The 22,713-nt window shown below is 38.3% G+C and overlaps 1 protein-coding gene across 1 annotated transcript in view; it reads right to left on the reverse strand.

Annotated features, from left to right (window-relative positions):
• LOC122795642 overlaps positions 1-22,713 on the reverse strand; it is a 2,207,893-nt gene that overhangs the window by 2,184,698 nt on the left and 482 nt on the right. The window lies entirely within an intron of this gene.

Raw genomic sequence — 22,713 nt, forward strand, 5'->3', positions numbered from 1 at the left:
ACGAAAAGATCCTTGGGATTTCTTGAACCACATTTTTCCTCTCTTCTGGTTCCTGGAATAGGACCTCTGGAGGGTGGAAAAGCGCATGCGCACAGCAGACAAGGTCTTTCTCACTATGTGCAAGTGTGTCTCGTACTTTGGGTCCAAAAAGTGCAGATTCATCAATAGGTGCATCGACAAAGGAAAAGGAAGATTTAAAGGGGTCTGCGAAGTCACACGACCGCATCCAAGCATTACCTCTCGTGGCAATGCCTAATGCGGCAGCTCGAGCTGCCCCCTCGGTGGTGTGAGATATCTCCGAATGAGACGTCATTTGGGGGAAGTTGTGATGAACAAGGAAATGAGTTAAAGAGACCTAGTTATTTTAACCCCCCCTTAACAGCAGTATAGGGACATATGAGAGAATTTGTGAAATTGATATTAGGGATGGTTATAGAGAACAACCCTACAGGTTACCTAACAGCTTGTCCATAAATGAGGAAACCCTACTGATGGAACTAGCTACAGATACCAATATCCAGATAATGAAACCAGATAAAAGTAGTGGGCTGTAATCCTTGATAGGTGTGATTATTCAGATAAGATGACAGCCTTATTGACCGAATACTTCATAGGCTAAATTTGAAGAAAAAATAGCTTCTCAGTCAAAGGACAACCACAAAGCTTTGTATAGCCATGCCCCATAATCTCAGGGGAAGTATGCAACAGTGCGCAGAACGTATTGCAAATGACATCACCCCACACTGAACTGACTGAAGACACTTATTGTGAAAGCAATCTTAATGAAATTCATATAGCCTATAAGAGATTGGATTTTTTACTAGAGGATATATGTTATACCAGGGGCAAATCAACGAAAAGGAATACCAATTCCTAAGGAACGATTATCCCGTAATACCAAATATTTTTGGCATTCCTAAAATCCACAAAGGCCTAGACTCCTTACAGTTTAGGCCTATTGTGGATGGTAAAAGGGCAAAAACATGCTTTTTAAGCAGGTATTTGGATCACCATTTGCAAAAGGGGTTGGAAATTACTAAGGATTCGTGGCAATTTTTGGATCAATTTAATAGGGTTAGTATCACTGAAAACACTTTAGTCACCATAGATGTATGCAATCTCTTTTCAGTGATACCCCATGGTGCTGGGTTAGAATGGCTGGGAGTACAACTTGGTAAGACTCATCTTTTTGATCAAGATGAAATTAATGTTTTTACCACCTTAATGGAGGCAATATTAACTAACAACTTTTTACATTTTGAAGGACAGTATTACAAGCAGATGACTGGTGTGGCTATGGAGGCGGCTTGTGCCCCTATATATGCCAATTTTGTCATGTCCCACTGGGAGCAGGAATTCATTTTTCCTAGTGAATTTTGGGTATATATATATATATAAAACACCATACCAGATTTTTGGATGACATTTTTGTTGTCTGGGATAGACAAGATGAAATGTTAAAAAAACTTTCTTCACTATTTTAACCAAATGGTTGAATTCGTTAACCTGGACGTAAATTTGACTAATGATAGTAGCAGCAATACCCTGAGATCAAGTATTTATAGAAAACCCACATTTTCCAACTTCTATCTGGAATTTTGCAGTTGCCACTCCTACTACTAGAAAAAGTATACTGTCAAAGGACAATTTGTAAGAGCTGCCAGAATGGTCAAGGTTGATCAAGACTTTTTATTGGAGCTTGAGTTTATGACAGAGTTATTTATCAAAAGAGGTTACTCTGAAGCTCTTCGTAGGATTTTGGCAAAGGAAGTTAGAACCAAAAGAATGGGTGCATGTAGAAGCCTATACTTAGTAGAGGGATTATGGATTCCAATATGGTAGGTGATTCTAACATGCCAAGGAACTGCAACTCAGATTCAAGAAAGATGGAGAGTGGGTTACTGTTTATTACCACCTTTAACAAGGATGCTGAATGGGACACCCATATCATCCAAAAGAACTGTTAATTGTTACATGCTGATAGTTCCCTTATGGACAAGGTGGGGGGACCCCCCAGGGTAGTTTTTAGAAGAGACAGATCCTTTAAGGAGATTTTGGAATTGGGGGCTTACATTGACTCCCATCAGTGTAGTAGAGCACTTGGTAATTTCAGGTGTGGTAGATGCAATGTATGTGCACATATTCTTGAGACTGGTGAAAAAACATGCATCAATGGGAGAACCCTCCATTTTCATGGACATTTTAATTGTAATAGCAAAAATTTAGTATACATGGCCAAATGTGAACATTGTTTAGCCTTCTATGTTGGCAAGACTAGCAGGCATTTTAAAGATAGAATCAGGGAACATTTTTGACATTAAGAATGTGAGGACCACCAACACTCTGGTAAGGCACATAATAAAAAACCTATGCCATAGATTTAAATTTGTTGTTTTACAGCAACTGACAAAGGACAGACAGGGCAGAGCTTTGGACCTAGACTTAGATATTTGTGAAATGAGGTGGCAATTGAGGTTGGATGCCACCAATTTTCCAGGCATTAATGAGAATGTCAGTATAACTATATTGAAATTAAAGTATATTTTAGGTTAATACAAACAACGTTTTAATGGGTTATCTTGTTCATTTACATAGTTTGCATTTAATTGTTTGAATTTTAATATGTATTAGGTGTTTTAAGAATGGGGCAAGTTTATTGACTCATTTATTGGTCAATTTTTTATCATAATATTATTATTTAATTTTTCAATTGTCCAATTAAACATGTTTTAAGGTGTGTATAAAAAGGGTTGAGCTTCTACCATGTGTTTTTCTGAAGAAGTCCAACAGAGGCTGGATGAAAGTGCTTAACTTGTGGAATAAAAGGTTTGGAATTCAGCTTCTGTGTCCAGCAGTGCTTTTGTACTTCAGTGAAGTGTGTTTTCTTTGGGTTACTAAGTTCAAATTATCACTTAAACATTTATATAAAAGAAATCAAACTATATTAACATATTACCAGTTACAAATATACATCACATCTATTCTTTTGCAAAAGCAAAGATCTTAAATCTTCCAGATTCTGTTGCATATTGGAGAGCCATACATACGTTCTTCCACTGTTTCCTTCTGAATCGTTTATCCAGTCTCTCTTCCCAATCTTTTCTAACCTCCTCTGACTCCTATAGTTCTTGTGCAATATTGTATATTTCATACTTATTATCCCTTTTTTTCTAACAGCAGCCTCTGTTCTAGATTCAATTAAAATTTCTACCAGAGCAGGTATTTCACTTAGTATTCCCCTATCCCTTTCTCTTTGTCTATACTCTGATATCAGTCCCCAGTCTCTTCCCTGTGGTCCAAATGTCTTCCTGGCCTCCTCCCATTCTATCACTTTTCCCCTTTCTAGTTATTTGCTTCCAACAACTTGGTTCCTTTGCCAGTTTTCTCCAGTAAATTCCATCCCCCTCTTGCCTACTGTCTGTACCCCTAATTGGAAAAATGTTGTTCATCCAGTATTTTTTTTCTTAGTTCTTAGAATATTTTCTGCTACTTTATGAATATAATACCCTGCACCAGCTTCTTCTTAATGCGCCTTAACTGTCAACATACAAAATCCCATTTTCCTTATTTCTTGAATTTCCTCCCTGCTTCATCTTCATCCCTTTCCACTTTGAATTACAGGTTTCTGCTTGTGTTATGTTTATGAGCCTTAAATATTAGGCTCTAAAATATCCCTTCAAACTAGGTAATTCTAAACCAACTTGTGCTATTTGAAGAATCAACTTATCCCACTTGACCCTTGCCCTTTCTCCCCTCCCAGACAAAATCCTTCAACTCTTTATTAATTACTGTCCACAACTTCTCCTCTGGTTGTTAAAAAAATATGCATGGCCTCTATATAAAACTAAAGGGCCTAAAAGCATTTTCACTGCTTGTATCTTGTTATCCATATCCAAAAACAAGAGCTTCCAGTTTCTCAGTTTTTGTATTAACTTTTGTTTAGCCTCTTGCCACATAGCTTTAGCTGCCGTAACTGAATAACTTTAATCCAAACTTGTAAATACTTAATTTTATTGTGTCCCCATAAAAGTACACTGATACATATAGATCAATTTTGGCAACACCCTTGTCATTCTTACAGCTATTATGGACATAAACACTTTATAAATCATGGTTTAAAACTGAAATGGGCCTATATGTAGCTGCATCTTATGCGTCTTGCTTTGGTGGCTGTAATACCTAAAGACCATCTTTTTTCCAGGAAGTTGGCGCTTCCCCTCCTTTTATACCGTTAAACAAAACCTTCTAGATCTTTTTCACTTTCTTCCTTCCTAGCATCCAAACATTCACAGGAATACAATCTACTCCTGTAAACTTTCCTGTAGACTGCTTATACATCACCATTTTTATCTCTCAACTCTTCCCATTTTAGCTGTTAATTGTTGAGCCTCATCTACTTCTATCATACTTAATTCTTCCATAAATATTTCCATTTGTGTTGCTTCTCAAGTTCCACCTTTCTCTGCTTTATACAAAATGTTAACAAAGTTTCTGAAATATCTCTAATACCTCAACAGGAGCTCTGATTATTTTTCTTGTTACAGGCTCCATAAGTTTGGCAACAACCCTTTCTACTTTCTGTTGCCTAAGTTGTTGCAATGAAAGTTTTTGTGCTCTGGAGTTATCAGAAAACAACTGCTTAACAGCAATATTTCTAAACTTGTGCATATTATCTAGATACTCTTATTTTTTTCTTTAGCTCTCTACAGTTTTTTTCTCTTCTTGTTGTACGAGATTCTCCTTATTCTGCAATACTTTAACCTTTGTCAGATACTCTAAACAATTCTGGTTACTTCATAACTATATCTCTTTTGTTCTTACTTCTGTCATCTTTTTAAACCCCCCCTTTCATTTTATTCCACTCACTAACTATAACTTCTGAAGAAATTACTGTCTTCCCTAATAACTTGAGTAATTTCCCCTTCCCAGTCCTTAAATTTCTCTCTTTTAACAGATATGTGGGGAAGTGCCAGTGTCACATTTTTACTTTATTACCTTGCATTTTTATCTTAGTTGTTACTGGTGCATGATCAGATTATAGCTATTGGATGTGTCAAAGCTTTCAATTAAATGCACATGTTCCTGTAAAACATAATTTCTGTCTAGTCTAGCACAGTTATTGTACCTTGGAGATTAATATGCATCTTTCAGGAGTTTCTACTACTGAAGTCAGATATTCAATACCAAACGTTTTCATAAATTTCTTCAGAAATCTACCCTTTTATTATATTTTTTCTTCCAGGTCCTCTAGATACATCCTCACTGCTGCAAAACAAGTTCCATCCAACTAGAAGTAACATTCCCTGTTGAAAGCTGATTATTTTCCCCTAAATTTTCTTAAGCTTCAATAATAGCAGTTTTAGGTGGGGTATAAATACATGTCAGTATAATCCTCCTCCATTGCCAGTAGTCCCTTACTACCACAAATCTACCAATTATTATATTTTTTCCTTTTATATCACCATTGGAGCTCCTGTAGCAATTAGTATAAGTACATCCCTTTTACTTTGTCCCTGACATTCTAGTGAATATCCATCTTAAAATCCTTTCTTTATTAAATTTACATGCTAACTTCTTTTCAAATATGCCGCCTGTAGCATTGCTATTTATACAATGCATTTCCTAATATAATTCAGTACTTTTTGTCTATACCTGTGAGGCCATTCACATTCCAAAATAATATGGATAGTATGGCAATTATGATATGATGTTATTATAGCCACCTATTTTATATGACATTTTAATGCCCAGTTCCAGCTTTTGTGTTACATGCACCCACTAATGTTTGGCAGGCTGATCCTTTATACAGTTTTTGCCATTTCCATTGGAAGCCATCACATTTGACAAGACTTTGTTTTAATGAAAACCCTCAAAAAAAGAAAGAAATACACCTCAGAACACCCCAAGAACATATTAACTTAAAACATACACACAGAACTATGTACACCATCAAATAACAAAGTTTAACCCTTCTGATAGGGATAATTGTCCCAAATTGATAGTTGCACCCACAGGTATTACCTAACCTAAAATTAAGTCTATCATGAACCTATCTGCCCGAGGGCATTTACAAGCCTAGCCCATCGTTTTGTGGCTTACGCCACCCCTTTAGTATGGGGAACTATACCCATTATTTTGCTGTGCCTCTGTCGAGCAGTGACACTGAGGTTATCCCTAGGGTATATCTGTGATCTCCCATCCATTGGTCAAGATTTCTCTTGAACAAGGCCAGCGAGGTGCTCTGCCTCACATGTACCGGGATTTTGTTCCATGCTAAGGTGCACGTTACAGCATGTGCTCCAATTTGTACTAATTGCTGCCCGTATAAGTCTATCCATGCTAAGGTGCACGTTACAGCCTGTGCTCCAATTTGTACTAATTGCTGCCCGTTTCTGTCTCATCTTCATTCCACTCCCAGATATGAAAAACAGCTTTCATACTTTATAGAAAACATTAACTTTTAGCCTTAAGAAAATGTGCACTGGCCATCTTTAAATAAAAACTAAACTAACTTATACAGTGTTCTAGTAAATGCATTGAGGTATTTAACTACCAGGAAAACTGCTCTTACTCACTTCCAGTTATTTCAAACTTTATTTTGTTTTTTTTTTTTTACTAAGCTGCTTGCCCATGTACATTTTAATCTTACATTCTCAGTAAACAACACCTCTACAGGAGCTTTCGAGATTTATCTCCTAGACTTGTAGTCTGCTTGTTTCCACAGAAACGTAAGAACAGAATGCACAACTGCCCCTAGCTGCAGACTTCTAAACTCACACAGAGCATTTGTTTGCTAAAGGAAAACTTTTCATTACATTCAGTGTTCTCTTATTTTATAGCTCACATGCTTACATAAGAAACTTGTTATTAGATTAAGCCAAGGTCGTTAATCCAGACATTCCCTTATCCAAAAGTAAAAGAAAACATCTCAACTCCATATATATTATAATCATTGCACTTTTATACCCATCACCCTTCCCAACAGCCAAGATTACAGCATATTAACTTGAACATGCTTTTGTCCAGCCTTTCTTTTTCTCACATTGTAATCCCTAGAGTTCTTCAAACTGAAAAATTAAAAAGTACTTGTTTACTTTATTATTTTTACCACATACAATTACTGAAAATTTGTTACTATATAACGTGCAATTTAGATCATGAAATGTTTTGTACAACTACTGTTAAGAGCAAAAATTGTTTAATTTACAGTTAGTTACTCTTTTCCTCTTCTTTTTATTACCCTTTTAAATGGCCTTCCAAACATTAATGATGTGAAGTTGGATATATACCTTTTGACTCCTCAAAAGTTTACCAAGTCAACAAAAGTCCATTGTTTCTCATTCACATTTTATTGCAGAGCCATACTTCACCAATGTGATTGATGCTTTGTATTCTCACATTTATTCACTAATCTCAGTGTTGCTGGTCTTCTTCCTGTTCACCTCCATCTCCCAATTCAAACCTATTCACCTGCTGATTCCCGCTGCCATATTCATAGGCTGATCTATCAAAAAAAGCATGTTTTTGTTTAAAGTGGTTAAAATATTTTAGCCAAGAGTCATAGAAGGATAATGCTTTGACTACATATCAGGTGACCCAAGTTAGATCAGCAGTTCAGGCACCTGACTGAGCTGGCAGGGAGGATGGGAGTGCCTATCTCAGGAGAGAAGAAGGCAGAGCTAGTTGCAGATTATAGCAGTTCTTCAGAGAAAAGGAGGCAGACCTTTGATGGGGCATAGTGTGTGCAGTCCATTATGCTGCTGACTGGCATTAAACTATGTACATGAATGGGAGTGCTCACATGCACAGGTGATGGCACTGCAAGCTCCTACAGTGTCTCAGGTCATATATCTATCCACCAAAGGTTGGATTTAACAAAATAAATAAATAATTTCTTTAATGACAAGATGCAGACAAATATACAGTTAGCTCTTGCCCCAGTGGATCTGGCAGTAGTTACCATCTCACCACTGGGGAACAAATGGGCTCAAGTCAAACTGGTAGTAGCTTTATGGTCAACAAGCATGAAAGGATAACATACAGAAAAATATTTCCTTGTTCTCATATTACACGTTAACTTGAGAATGATAACACCTTGACTATATTTCCAAACTCAGAGAAAGATAATTCCTCACACTCTAGAGACATAACATCATTAACAACATTTTTCAGAGCTTACAGTTTTCACAAGTTTAACAGCATTACTACCACTAGAAGAAAATCTAATGATGTAAACAGTTTTTTTTCTACATTTAGTCTGTTACTTTTGTTTGCTACCAATATTTGACATAGGTTTTACAACATGTCTAGTCTGCTCAGATTTATACATGGTATTATGGCATAACAGTCTTTTTTCCCAGCAGAACAAAACCTTCAAAGCCCTTAATGTCAGGTCAATATACCCATTTTCTTAAATCAATAGGAAAAATCCTTTAAGTTTAAGTTTGTCAGTTACTATCATTTTTCTTATGTTGACCATCAGGAACTACCTAAACAAATAATATACGGTAAGGTGATCTTACTATTTTGTCATGAGAAAACGCCCGGCTACAAAGTTTGTCAACTTTTGTTACTGAGGTAATAACTGCTTTGGCAAGTAAAGAATTTTTGACTTTATCAAAGTCTTCGTAATCAGTCTCCCCCATGCCAATAAAACACTCACTGGTTCCTCAGTCACCTAGCTTATAAGATACTGGCACAATCAGCTTGAGCCCATCCTTCTTCGTGGGAATACTGCTAGAATGTGGTAAGATATGCCTTGTGGTAATCCTTCCAGGTCAGCTGTTTTAACAGTTACACTTTCGGGTAGCCATCGATTTATCTTGTGACCATCCCTTTGGCCGAAGCTGCTGGGGCCTGTAGTACATCTGCTCTACTGTGGTCATCTTGACATATGAAGCCACACACGGGTGCGCACACCCAAAAAAAACATTCCCAGCACATTACAAAACTCTTTCTCTTGGTCTCTCCCTCCTGCTCCTGTCTCTTCTGGGGAAATTGCACTCACTTTGGCAACAGTAGATCTCAGGATTTTGGAATTAGAAGAATTGGTAGAGTTCAGAATGGTAGCATCTTAATATTCATTTTTTGTAAGTTGCAAAATAAAAGTAAAAAAGAAATTGAATAAAAGATAAAATGATACAGTTGTGCAATACAGACTGTACTTCTCATGGAGGAAGGAGGACATACAGTGTTTAAATTAATCTAATATACATTAGAAGCGTCAGCCGCTCAACAAGCAGACCCAAATCTCTGATGACATGAAGATCAGAAGGCTGTACTGTCTGTCTATTTCCACACTACGTGCTTGGATTTTTGTTTTACAGTACTGACACTGCACTGCAGCATTAGGGGGTACTGCACTCATGAGATTCCATCCTTCAGGTAAAATTTTAAACCAAGATCAAACTTGCCTGACACCATGACAAGCACTAAAAGGAGTGGGGGCCATTTTATTAATACTTCTCAAAAATCAAGATAATTCTGTTACACAAAAATAAAAATATTAACATGAACATAATATTAGTTTCACACTAACTATTCAGAAACATTCTTCCTACGCATTTAAAATCACAACCTTTCCTCTTCCACTAAAAAAAATATATATATATTCCATTCAATATTGTTTCGCAAGTTTCATGCAGTCTTCTTACCATTCCATATTTTATAACATGCCACATATTTCAATCCACAATTCCATAAAATTAGAACATAGATCTCCTCAGAAAGCACAGCTGTAAAAACAGTTTGGGCATCCTTCCCAAAGGCAAGTGATAATACAACTGTTTTGTTCTATCCTCAATGTTTAATGAAATACATGACAGAGCTGTTAGTTGTAATCTGCAGCTTACACATGTGAGCACTGCTGCAAAGTGCATAAATGGAGTAATTTAGAACATTATAGCAGATGTGAAAATGGCCATCTTGGAGCAAAAGTTTTTTCTGCATTTGTATCCTTTAGTTGCGCATTTAGGTCAAGTGTCCATACTTGTATCAAATGGTTTGTGAACAGTTGCTGTATATTAGTAACATCTATCCATTGTACAGCACTTTGTGTCAGCTAACTTTAGCGGCCTGACACTTGTACACATGTTAACCTCTTGTTAACTAATTTATTTTTGAGCAGAAAACAGAGTAATGGTTGTGAAACTGTTACACTTACAGCTGTGGGCTGTAATCATCAGTCCAACCTCCACACAAACAATGGGCTAACTGTACTGATGCAGATGTACTGATGTGCCCTTAAATACTTCAAGGGTCATATCCATTTCAATATAGTCATAATGTGTATAACATAAGGGTCATATCCATTTCAATATAGTCATAATGTGTATAACACAGTAATACAGTCATATAATGTTCTATAGTGCAGGTTCCTGTACAAGTATGCATACCTACTGATTTAATTCATTATAAGGATAAATAAGAATACAGCAAGCAGCCTCTATGTCAGTAAGCTACATCACTGAATTCTGCTAAGAAGCAATGTCCCACCAGGTTCAGCTACATATACTACATTATATGTTTATGAGGTGTCAGTGAACTTACCAGGTTTCTATACATGTTGAGGGGGTAGAATCAATGCAACATATACAGTATGGTCATATTACTCCATCTTTGGACATTAACGAGTAATATATTTTGAGTTCATAAGTTGTGGCATATGCCACATACTACCATGACTGAATCATAGCCACATACTGGTGTCAGTGACAACAGCCAGTATACTTACCTTTGATGCTGGGAAAGTTAGAAGGCTAAGGGCTCTATTTTTATAATAAGTGCATGGATTTATTTTTCTAATACTAACAGTATAGTGCAGTTTAGCTTGGTGTTGTATTCTTCAGGGGCTCAAATTCAGAAGAGTTGATAAACTGAGACCCCATATGCCTGACATGGTGGCAGCTCAGATGGAAACAAAATATCCCATACCAGTTAGTGAAAACAATACGGGCTTTATTGTTAAAATAAAATTTCTGAACAACATATTCTCTTTGACATAATAAAATGCAAATATACATTTGGCCACATGTTGGTCAAAGGCCAGATTACTGTCTACATATGTTCCCAAATCCCAGATTACCAGGTCAACTCTTAGGGGTGTCTTATCGATGGAGTAATTAGCCTGGGTGTCAGTTTTCTCAAAAGGCACTATAAAGCATTTTGTAGCATTGAGTTTTAATCTATGACTTTGGCAACAATCATTTATCTGTGTTAGACTCTCTTGTAAGATGAAAACGCTATTGAACATCATTTCACTGGAAGCATATTTTGTTAAACCACAATTCATAATCTTATCCGGAATTATATGAACTGCAAGAAGGATGGATGCCACTTGCCCCTGGTCCTGGGGATAGACCTGAAAGGCACCACAGCACCCTGCTCTGGGGCTGAAGCCAGAAAAAAAAAAAAGAGAAAACAGCGTACTAGACAAAGCTGCCAGTTTTTTTTTTAGCAAACAAAGGATGGTGAGGAATGAGGGGGAAGCACAAAGTACCCTTACAGCTGACTGGATGACTGGCACTGTGGCAGCTCTGACAGAACAAATGGGCTTGCATCCAGTTTGGAGGAAGCTTAATGGCTGTCAGGCATGGAGGCAAAATGGATAAAGAAAAGCCCAATGGAGAAGCTACATTTTCTTTGTGCAGTCCACCCACCACCAAAGGCTTTTACTAGCTGCACATAATAGCCCACAAGACCAAATCCTGCATCAGACAAGCACACCATTATGGGTTGGATTTACTGTAACTGCAGCAAAAGCTATAGTGCATATATCATTAAATGCCCCTACTGCATTGGCTCCACTAGCTTTTCAGCCAAAGAGCTACATGGTAAAGACAAGGTAATCTGTTACAGAACTTTTAGAAGTAACTGCCAATCCTAACTCTGGAAAGAACTAGCAGTCACTGACTGGGCTTCTGCAATCATTCAGGATGACTGTAAAACTGCACTGATGTAAGTCCTAAACATCCTCCTTCCTTTACAGAACAAATATTACCCATGCAAGAAAAATAAATAAACAAATAAATGCCAGTGACCTTCATTAGTACTAAAATAAAGCAGGCTTTCATGATAGAAATCAGCATGGTTAATTTAAATGTACATATTGGCAGCCTGATCATACTGTATTAAATCAGTTCAAAAAGACTGAACAAAAAATAAAACTAGGTTTATAGAGCAGTGCCTGGAGGTTTTTGAAAGGTAGCAACTTGGATGACTGGAACAATGCAAGTCAGACCTGCTTTCAAACCATCAATACTGTGCAAGTGGCAATGCCTATGAAAAAACAACTGAAACAGTATGAAGTTTTTTTTTGTTTTTTTTTTTCTCTCCTCTGAGCTCTACTGTTCATACCTGCTGGCAGTCTACCCTGACATTTTATTGCTTGATTCACTACCTGCCTCCAGTTCACTGTGGTCACTTTATTTAAAGCAAGCTGGTGCCCAATGAAATTTCTTCTTTTGAGCAGAAAGGTTCTGATATCCTCTCTACAAAATTCCCCCAGGCATGCAATATATTTATTGCTGTACCTCTGGGGCATGTCTCTGGCTCTTCCCTTTCTACTTGAATTGTTCTTGACTTGTAGAAACGCTGATATTACACTCATCTCCAAACAATGATCTAATACCCAACCCAATTCATTCAGGCCAAATGCTCTTCCACCTCTACTAGAAAATAAAATCTTCCAAAGGTAGCATCCGAGCAATAAATGTCCACATTGAGGCCTATGAGTTACTCATGGACAAAAATTCCAATTTCAGGAAGGAACACAAAATTACAGCCTATTACTAGTGCTTAATGACAGTATACTCAGATCTAAAGGATTCTAGCAAACTCACTGAATCAGTACACGGCCATTGATAACATGACTGGCAAACTCATGGGAAGAGTATTAATAGATCTGTACAAGTCCTTTGACAATATGAATCCTTCACCATTGGTTGATGAGCTTTTCCTCTGCAAACTAGGCCTACCATCACAAAGTTATTTATCCAGTTATTTATCTAACAGTTTTGAGTAAGTGCAGAAAAGAGTCAATCCCAACTGCATGAGATCTGTGGTATAGAAAGAGTCGGTTCATAATTTATTGTTATTCACTATATACTTTTATCTTCTTGTTATTTAACTACAAATATCAGCTTGCCTCCATGTGGGATTCACAGTTAATCCAAGTAGCATTCAATTTATGCTATTTGGCACTCAAAAAGGCATAGCATGACCAAAATGGTTTGAAACTCCATAATGCCAGGTAGAAGCCTATAAGAAACTGTGCAGATCTACAGGTATTTAGGTTATCTGGTGAGATCCATCACAGTCCTTCACCACATATATTCACAAAGCAGTAGGCAGAATTGCAGCAATATTGTCCATATGACATACAGTAAATAATCAGTTGAACAAAAATACAGAAGGAATATTAAGGAAAGAAGCACTACATGCAATCTTCTTAGCTTGCTGGCTGCACAGAATGTGACCTGTTGATTTATCACTGATGCACACGGAGTAGTTATCCTTACTCTACAGTAGCAGAGGACAGTTAACTGCCTATTACTTTTAGATCCACTCTTCTTGGTAACATTTTAGTCCAGACAACATTTTAAATATGGACTGCTGCAAGTCTTTGCTTCCAATCATTACCATTAAACACCTCTCTAGGACTACTCTTGGATTATATGAACTTGTTGAAGTCCCACTAGCAGTACCTCAGTACACATTAGCTTGCACTGCCTTTTTTTCTGTTTATTGACATACTGCTTAAAACTCTCTTTAGCACAGTTCGACAATATATATATATATATATATATATATATATATATATATATATATATATATTTGACTGGGTAAGTTCACTGGATACAACTTTCTTCTTTTGAGGCGGACCTGGGAACACTGCCTGGTTAAGCAAATTAATCAGAGTCACACATTAGGCAGATGGAGGTGGAAGGAATCAAACCTTGTACTCTACACTACAGAAAGCAGTTCATTGACAGCTTAAGCCTTGATGTTATGTGCAAACTGCCAGACAATTGACTAAATCATTATTATTTTGAGTCAAACTACAGCTCTTCCTTGTCCAAAAGATGAATGTTGTAATAAGTACAGTCTGTACAATACAGTTGATTTACTAGGTATACACTTTCCAAAGTTCTAATTTATTTCTCATCTTAAAGTAAAGGGATCATGTATCTTAAAGAGTGATGTTTTAAAAGTTAACAATGCCCGTGTCTTCATTTAAATTGGTTCAATTAATGTTGCTAAATCATAGCTAAAAAGTGCTCCAGAGGTAAAATTCAAAATCCTATAAGATGAATAAATAACAAGCTATGGCTACAGGATAAAAGTGTATGCCAAATAGCTTCATGCATTTGCATGTATACAGCAGGCATACAGTCCAGAAAACGTACAGCCTGCTAAGCCCAAAAAAATTGGATGAGTTACGATACGCGATTAAAGACATACCCGGGGTGAATTTACAACTATTCATCTAATCATCCAGAGTAGTTATGAATGCAGACAAGGTGCTGCATTGTTTGATATGTAGTGGAAACTCTTCTGTAGGGGGGGGTTCACTAGAATTGAAATCTATTGTGCCAGCATGTATATTTATGTGAAGGTGAAAGCTTAAGGTCTTTGGCAAGGGTGTTTATGGTGCTGCTTGAAGGCCAGGCACAGATCACCATGAAGGGAGCCTGCATGAGACAGAATATAGTAAGAGGATCTTTAACCTATCTGAGTAGCTTAGTGAATTTTATATATATATATATATATATATATATATATATATATATATATATATATATTTATTGTTTATCAAAAATCTTTCAAGCCTTTCAAATTGGATGAGATGCTTTGAGAGGTATATGCCAAAGAGGTGCTATATTCTGTGATGTGTCTGATGAGGGAAGTATATTGAGAGATACTGAACTAAAGCAGAAGGACTTTCTAGCTATGACTAACACCAGATGGTAAAAAGTTCATTGTCAACAATGGTACCCAGATCCCTGATAAATGAGCTGAATTTAAGGAGGGGTGTATCTTTGCTATAATATAAAATGAGGAAATCCTGCTTGTTGAGTAAAGCCATATTATGTTTTTTTGGCATTAAGCCAGTGGTCAGAATACCAGACATTAGTCCAACGTGGATGGGAAATCACAAATTCACCCCTGGGATCTCTCCTGTGTCCCTGCTAGACAGAGGAACAGTAAACTAATCTTAAAAAGGTATCTTCTGTGACCTACTTTACAGAGGCACAGTAGGCTAATCTAATAGGGAGGCAGAAGCCAAATACACTCTGGCTAGGCTTATAAATGCCCTAGGGCAGATGGGTTCATAGGTTCATAGGTAGATACTAGGCTATGAACAGAACTGTTGTATGCCTTTAGGGACTATGATAGCACCCGCTTTGCACTAATCAGCAAACTTACTGAGTCATAGCCATTAACATCAGAAATGTTGATGCCAAAGCGTAAGGGGCCCAAGCCACAGTCATGGGGAACTCCACAGGTGACAAACCTGTGCAGAAGAGGCATAGGCGCCGGAACCTGTTAAAGACTGGGGGGCGGAGGGTGACAGGGGCACTTAGTGAACTAAAAAGGGTAATTTTTTTATAACTATTTGCTACCACGACATAGGTTCACTTGGAGGACATTTTAAGCTTAGCAAATTCCCTTTTGGTGCTTGAATTAACATTTTCTGATTGGTCTTAGCTATCCCCATGGCTGATAATTGTATATTAGCCCTAGTGAGAACAACTGCGATCATACCACAGATAATGTGAGGGGGCCATGTAATGGATGCAGCATTTAGGAAATGCCTCCATCCATTAGTGGCATGAGGGGAAATCCTGGAGTACATTTTCTATTACCCATCCTTAGATTCAAGTTGCATTTGAATATGGATGGATGAGCTTTGCTTTATTTTTATGGATAGTCTGTTCCGGAACAGTGGTAGCCTCTGTGATATATATCCATCTCTCCACAACATTCAGTTTAGATACCTGGACTGAGTATTTCTGATGCCATTTGACTTGCTGATGTTCAGTAGGTCCATCTGTATTATGTCGAAGGATGCTTTGTATGCCAGACAGGTCACCTCTAAGCACTCTGGAGGATACTGAGTATAGTAATAAATCTTGTATCCTTTTAGTAAGGTATCACTGAAGGTATTCCAATTGTTGCATGGGGCTGGACAGATACATGCCAAAGTGGGCATTATACAAAATAATTGACATAATGAGAGCTTTGTAAAGGGGGACAACATCATCTCTAGATCTAGCCACAATCAATTTGTTTATAAGCTGTGCAATATAGAAAAGCTTTATGACTCTGGGCACATGTTGGTCAAAAGTTAGGCAACTGTGCACACAGTTCCCAAATGCCAAACAATTGGATCAGTTCTCAGAGGGCATTGTCATGATTTTGACACCAGTTATTATTTGGGACAAACCTTCCCGCATAATGGTTAAGTCATTTGGGGATTCAATAACTTCTCCTAGCTTGCAGTCATCTCAAACTTAGCTGGCCAAAGCTCTTTGGTACTTCCTTTTACTTTTGAGATGTATATGCCAAACAGAAAAAGTCTCAGCACTGAACCCTGGGGGACTCCATTGGTGACTGGTCTCTTCCCCTGTTTTGATCTCCTGCAACCTGTGAGCCAAGTTGGCAATGTAAGTGTTTGCTCCTACATTATTCATCTTTTGTACTACACCCGAATAGGGGATTGTGTCAAAAAGCTTGGTCAGGTCAAGGTAATGTGGTGTGAACTGTTACCTTCATCCATTACTTTGGTAACAAGAATAAAGCTTAAAATTTACCAATGATTTTGAGCTTTTCACACTTTCGTCTGGGCTGTTTTCAAACAAATTTTGAGGGCCATGCATACATGTATGCATTCCTTGATTCACCTTCCTGACTGTATTAAATTATATTCCTTGTATAATACAGCACACTTGTTAGACTTAAGTTAGAGCGCATTTTAAATTTATTGTTTATACATTTTTCCAGTAGGCAATGAAACAAAAATGCATTAACCAATAATGACAAAACGGCCCTATTCAGAACATTTCCATAATAACAGTCTACTTCTACACACAATATATAAATACAGAATCACAGTAGACTGTAAGCCATAGGCATGTGGCACAGCTTCTTGAACTTATTTTCAATGGGGGGCAAAAGGCCAAAAACCAGGGACATTTTAAACATTGCGTGTATAATTTTGGAAAGTTGCTTGCATAAAACATTGTTACCATCATGCATTTCACTGCCAAGTCTTGAACCCAGAACATTGTGCACTATAGTCAGAGCAACGTACCATTAAGCTAAACCAGCAGTTTCTTGAAAGACAGGAAGACAAACTTAAATGGCTATCATATCATTTAGTGAATTCAGTTCTCACTTCTCACCTTAGCTCTCAACCTCTTAGCACAAAAATACAGAACAAAGCCAATAATGGGGGAATACAGCCCCAAAATAGGGACACATTTCAAATACTGATTTTATAACCGTAGAAATATAATTTTGGAAAGTAGCTTACATAAAACACTGCCAAGTATTGAACCCAGAACACTGTGCACTATAGTCAGAGCAACGTACCATTAAACTAAACCAGCAGTTTCTTGAAAGACAGGAAGGCAAACTTAAATGGCCATCATATCATTTAGTGAATTCAGTTCTCACTTCTCACCATAGCTCTCAACCTCTTAGCACAAAAATACAGAACAAAGCCAATAATGGGGGAATACAGCCTCAAAATAGGGACACATTTCAAATACTGATTTTATAACCTTAGAAAATGTTTTGTTTTACCAGTCCTGCAAAACAGAAAGAAATGTATGGCATAAATTCACAAGTGATGGTGGCTATGGACTTTAGGCTCTTTTTACCTGTACCCAAGGTACAGGGTTTGAGCCTGAGTACCTCTAGCCACCAGATGTACCCTACTGGGGGCATTTACACACACACTCTGCAATTAACTCTACAGTCCAGATGCAGCAAACAAACTCCATTCTGCAGCTCCCAATAGCCGGAAACGCGCTGATGCTAACAGCTTCTGAATATCCTGCTTGCAAATAACAGCTGGAAATGTGCTGATGTCATCGCAGCAAACAAAACAGCTGGGAGAAAACGAAAGGGGCAGAGGTGATCTGCAAAAGTGGGGGGGGCTCCCCTCCCCCTGTGCTCTATGGTTCCGGTGCCCATGAGAAGAGGTATCCCTCACTCTTGCAGTGTGGGTCCTGTCACTCATCCTGCTGGACATCCAGCAAATGACAGAAGGTTGTGCAGGCTTGTTGATAATACCTGCATAGAAAAAAAAAGAGTATCAAAGGCCTTAGCTAGGTCCAGATAAAGAAGGGATTGTGTGGGCCATATTTGTGGTTTCTCTGACCCAACTCAGAAAACAGATTATGAGCAAGAGAGTAACAGGGACATCAGTTAGTTGGGTAATTGGGGGACTGAAGGTTGGCTTACTGGGTAAAGCTGGAGTGAAAATTGTCTACAACAATGTTAGTGAACACATCAAGACCAGACTAAGCTGAACTGCTGGGTAGTGTTTTTGAGAATAACGGAGGATTATTTCTGGGACTTCAGATACAGTTGAAGAATGCTTTGTAACTATCTTTGGAATAAGTGGCATTTTTTTTTAACTCATAAACAGCCTTACATTTTAATAGACTGCTTGAGATTTTTCAGCCTTATATTTTAATAGACTGCTTGAGATTTTTATTGACCAATTTTAGATACATTTTACAGTGAGAGAAGCTAGTAAATTCATTATCCTTAATCTACTCCACTCAGAGTTGGTCTGCTCCACATTTGCTCTAAGATCCAACCTGCCCTGTAGGTTATAATTCCTTTCCTGAACTTCCTCTAATTTATTTATGTACTTTGCTTTGCTTACTGGGGTAGAGCACTGATGACTGATTAAATCTGACCATTTGTAGGTTCAGCCCAGATTACATACACAGTAATACCAGTAAAGTAAATAAGGTACGACTGAACTATACACTACAGTGACATAAGCTGCACACTAAGCAGCCAAACTCTGGATTGTATGCAACACTCCACATTTACCATTAAATTAGCTAACTGCTCCGCACTGAAAAGTGGTAACTGCTTCACAATTTTTGATTGGTTCATATACTGCATTTACAGACAATTGTCATTGCAGTATATGAACCCATCATGACTGCTCAAGGCAAAGGGAGAAAATGAGGAGTCACAAAATTAGGCTAATCGCGTGCCGATAGTACTTTCATGCCACTGTAATGCCTTCAAAAGGGTCTCGCAGGGCATAGAAAGATCACCTTTTGGACCAGCAAGCAAGTAGGATTCATGAGGCTTCTGCAACACTGGTAAGGTGGGCAAGTGAATACCAGAGGTTTACAAGTGCCGTCGTGGAGGCAAGAGAGTGATAAACCTTCAGCAAATTAAATTACACTTAAGCTGATTATGCAGGCTTTTATGGTGAGCAAAAGGAACAGAGATGAGCAGCAGGAGTTTGTGCAGAGGCAACAAATTTCCTGTGATGTGTGTAGGTTGTGGGCCTATTGCCCCATTTCTTTGATTTGAGGAGATAGTTCTGCTTTTTTTTTGGCAGTACAGCCACCATTTTTTGTCTTTGTTAATTAACATCATTGTTTTAGAAACCTGCTAGATACAAACTGCCTGCATCACAATAAGGACAGGAATATGGATATAAATGGCGAGGAGAAAGACATGCAGAATTTTTCAGCCAAGCTGGGCAAGTGCCTTTGACTGGTTTTCTGTGAGTAGACATGGAGTAAAATATGCTTTCTGTAAGACCTGTGGCACCGATTTCACAATTCATCATGGTGGGCGACATGATCTGCAGCAACATGCCAACACAGCCAAGCTGGGAAAGTGCCTTTGACTGGTTTTCTGTGAGTAGATGTGGAGTAAAATATGCTTTCTGTAAGACCTGTGGCACCGATTTCACAATTCATTATGGTGGACGACATGATCTGCAGCGACATGCCAACACAGCCAAGCTGGGCAAGTGCCTTTGACTGGTTTTCTGTGAGTAGATGTAGAGTAAAATATGCTTTCTGCAAGATCTGTGGCACCGATTTCAAAATTCATCATGGTGGGCGACATGATCTGCCGTGACACGCCAGCACTAATAAACAGAGACAGAACTGCAAACATGCAGCTGGAAGGACAATGGCAGACTTATTCAGACCTCTGAGTTTAACGCGTACTAATGTTATTGAGGCAGAGGTTGGTTTTGTGTCATTCCTTGCTAAACACAACTTGCAGTAAGAGAACACATCCTGAAATTTAAGAAGAAATGTGGAGGATCAAGATGTTTTCCAGAAAATAACACGTGGAGCAACAAAGGCAGCCTGCATTGCACAGGATGTTCTGGGGCCTCATCACCCGAATGATACTGCTGACAGTTGTCACAAATTGCCATTGTGTGTGTACATGAACCAAAGCACAGACATAGGCGATAAACTTATGGTGATCCTTGTCGGTTATCTAGATGAAAAGGCAGGCAAAAATGTAAAAAGATTCCTTCATACGCCAGAATGTGTGCCAGAAACTGGGCAACATTGTTTGATGCTTTACTGTCCACTTTGAAAAAATCTGACATTTCCGTTTCCAATATTGTGGGCTTTTCTTCAGACAATGGTCCCTCAATGATTGGAAAGCACAATTTTGTGCTAGCTCATTTAAAGAATGCAAAGCCCACCATTATTAGCATGGGGTGTCTGTGCCACTTAGCAGATCTATGTAGTAAGGCTAGTGCAAAAGCACTACATTTACCAATTGAACTCATAACAGAGGAGTACTGTTATTTCAGTTCTAGTGCAAGAATTTGCTTTGTTCACAGACACTGACCTCCTCAAGATTAATAGGCATGCACCTACTAGATGGCTGAGTCTTGTGAATGTTATTAGCAGGACCCTTGACATGTGGCTAGCACTAAATTGATATATTTTTTTATATGCCTAGCCACAGTTTGTTAAAAGTAACTTAATTTATGACCACCTGCTGAGTCATAACTTGAGTATCATTTTTTATGTTTCTCAGGTATGCACTGGAGCCATTACTGGAGTTCAACATTCAGCTTCAGAGCCAAGAAAGTCAGCTACTGACACTGCATGCCACAGTTCATAAACTCCTGCAGCAGTATGCTAGCAGATTCCCGAGACATGTAACTGCTATCTGACTTTTCAAACACAGTGGATGTTTCTGTGCTGACTGACAGCACATCTATTCTTCCAAATAGTCAGCTGCATATTAGCGCTGAATTCAAACAGTACACGAGTAGCCATGAGGAGGATATTGCTGGCACAGTTATAGAATTAAATTTTTATAAAAAAGTTGCAGTTTATGCTGGAATGTTACAGAAAATGCTTAAGAAGTTTCCCATGCAAGACCATTTAATGAAAGACGGTGCATTCCTTATTAATCCTGCCAAAAATTGGACATATCTTCTGGATTTGTCAGGGATGTTGGTTTCCATCTGGATGTCTGTGAAAATGATGCTGAGGCTGAATAATTAACTGATGAGTGTTCTCAGTATCAGATTGAGGGCATAGGAACCTGACAGGACCACTAGATGGGCCCCACTCCTGTGTGTCCAGACCAGTAGATGGGCCCCACTCCTGTGTGTCCAAGTACTTGGGCACACCTTCTGAAGAACCTTTGCAGTGACGGGAAAGTGCCACTTTTCCTGCAGTTGATGATGATGTTACTTTGCTTGCCACATTCAAATGCAGACACTGAAAGAGCTTTTAGCATGGTACGGAAAGCAAAGACGGAACTGTGTCAGTCTCTCAGCGTAAAAACATTCAACTCTTAATTAGCAGTTAAAAATAATGAAGAAATGGACTGCTGTGATCTTAAGTTGCAAAGCACGTCTTAAATGCTGCTAAGAAAGTCACAGAAGCATACAATTAAGGGTGCATATGCTGTTTGTTCATGCACTTAGTGCATGTGCGGAATCAGTTGTGTGATATGTAGCAGACCCATTTAGAAAATGTTGTAAATGTAAGAAGTGGTATTAATGAGCATGTGCTTTCAATTTTCTGTATAGAATTGCTGTTTCCTATTTAGTTACTTATTGTGTGGCTATGGTGGTTTTGCAGATTATAAAATAAAAAATCTGAATTTGAATCACAACCGCGTGTTTTACTGAATTTTACAAATGCACAGCATTCACTAACTTAATACATATGGCAGAAACCCCACTTCAACCAAGTGCCATGGAAATGGTGCGTAAACAGGGTACTCAGCTGCTGCATTTTGCCTTTTTGACACACATTGCCAGGATATGTGCTCCACATTGGTCTCTTAAGAGGTTCAGACCTATGGCAACGCATACTTACAAGGTTTAAGATGAAGTGGGATCAGGTGATACAGGCGAATTAAATCTGGCCCAGCCAAAAGAACGGATATAGCATTACTATCGACTTGCACGTTACAGACTGATTTTCTTGTATCTGTGCCTCCATTCCTCACACCACACGCTTTCTATAGTCACTGCCAACTACTGTATCACAACAAGCTGTGACTGACAGATAACCTTTTCTCCATTCTTACTAGGAATGGAATTGTTTCTAAACATCACTCACATGCATCGATTACTTCGGGCAGTGGGCGGAGAACACAACAGCCAAAGCTGACACAAGTTATGTCTACAAACAGGACAGGAGATACCTCAACTTCCCAGTAAACAACCAA

This window comes from Protopterus annectens, chromosome 2.part2 (assembly GCF_019279795.1).
Source record: "Protopterus annectens isolate FY-2018-M chromosome 2.part2, PAN1.0, whole genome shotgun sequence".
NCBI lineage: Eukaryota > Metazoa > Chordata > Ceratodontiformes > Protopteridae > Protopterus > Protopterus annectens.